This window comes from Bactrocera latifrons, unplaced genomic scaffold (assembly GCF_001853355.1).
Source record: "Bactrocera latifrons isolate USDA-ARS-PBARC rearing strain unplaced genomic scaffold, ASM185335v1 scaffold_81, whole genome shotgun sequence".
Classification (NCBI taxonomy): Eukaryota; Metazoa; Arthropoda; class Insecta; order Diptera; family Tephritidae; genus Bactrocera; species Bactrocera latifrons.
Window position 1 is genome coordinate 582,005 of NW_017537501.1, and position 1,520 is coordinate 583,524.

The following is a 1,520-nucleotide window of genomic DNA, read 5'->3' on the forward strand; positions in this document are numbered from 1 at the left end:
AAAATTTTTAATATAAATTGCTGTGAAACAGGAATCATTGGTAAACATTTCGGGATCTCGAAAAATTTTCGGGTGACACAGTAAACACAGTAAAAGTTGAAATTTCGCGATCCCGAAAAGAATTTGGGGATAATTTTTTAAATTTTTTATTCATTCTACAAATAATAAATACAAAAATTTAGCTTTTAAATTGTTATATAAATTTTTTAACAAAGAGGTATGTTTAGTATGCAGAAAATATTAGATTATATATTAAAGCTGATAAAGCCTTAGTCAGTTAAGTCTGTCATACCTAAAGCTTCGTTTTGCTTTCAACGTTCAAATAGCAAATGTTATTTTGTATCAAATTCGAAATAAATAGATATAGAACAACTGAAAAGCTCACAATAAAAAAATAGACCAATTCATTATTTCATCGGTGCWGAGTCGTATACACTGTAAAGCACCGTTAATCACTGGAGTGATAAGAGTAAACGTGATATTCCAGTAGGATAACAGTAAAGTGACAATTTATTATTAATTAAATTAATTAAATGCTGTACGCTTTCATCAAAAGAGGCCTCAATTTAATTCTCATGTTCGATATTAAACTATATTCCACTCATGTAATAAACCACAGGAAGACTCACTTTCCTTAGTGAGTCTGTGATACGATTTAAGGAAAACAATATGGTCCTCTGTAAACTAGGTGCAGGCTAGTTACCAAGCGAGTGTCAAAAGTATCAATACTTGGTCAAAAATTAATTTCATTGAACTTGGTAATTCCGTACATCGCTATATCGCAACCAAAGCAAGGCTCTTTTTATTATTTAATAAAGTTGTCAACATTTTTACATTATAAAATTTCAATTAAGATCTTTTTAAATTATTGCAAATATTATCAAAAACGTTAAAAGGATTCACTAATTTTTCAAACCGAAAAAAAAGTATGCACTTTCTTCAAAACCACTACACCTCCATAAGTAACTAGTCCTCTTGAAGTATTGAACTTGTTGCTTTTACCCGTGGGTATTCAGTCATCTGCAGCCAGCTATCCTTATCATTGTCACTTGCTCGGCTGTCCAGCGCATCAACGATAATTATAAAATAAATACAACAACAAAAACAATGACTGCCCAGCTTGCATGCAATTGCATGTGAAAGATACTGCTGCAACATGCCACATTTCAAGCATAAGGCCAATTTGTCGATTTTTACACGATACGTTTTTTGCCTTTCTTTTTACAATGTTTTCGCATTCTCAGCTAATTAATCGAAACTGTGTGTAAGTACATAGTAGTGCCGTTGTGCCGCCATGTATATAATTACGGCATTTCCCATTTATTAATGTCAACTGTGGTTCSGAAAAATGAGGTCGTTGAAGTCGAACTTTTGTGTCGAAACTTTTGAGACTTTGAAAAAATAATTAAAAATGCAAGTAAATGGCTCTGTGATTAGCAAGGGGGAATAATTTGTACTGCCAATTTTAAATTAGGTGCTGCGAAGGTCATTTTACTGGGTTGTGCTATATATAACCGTTA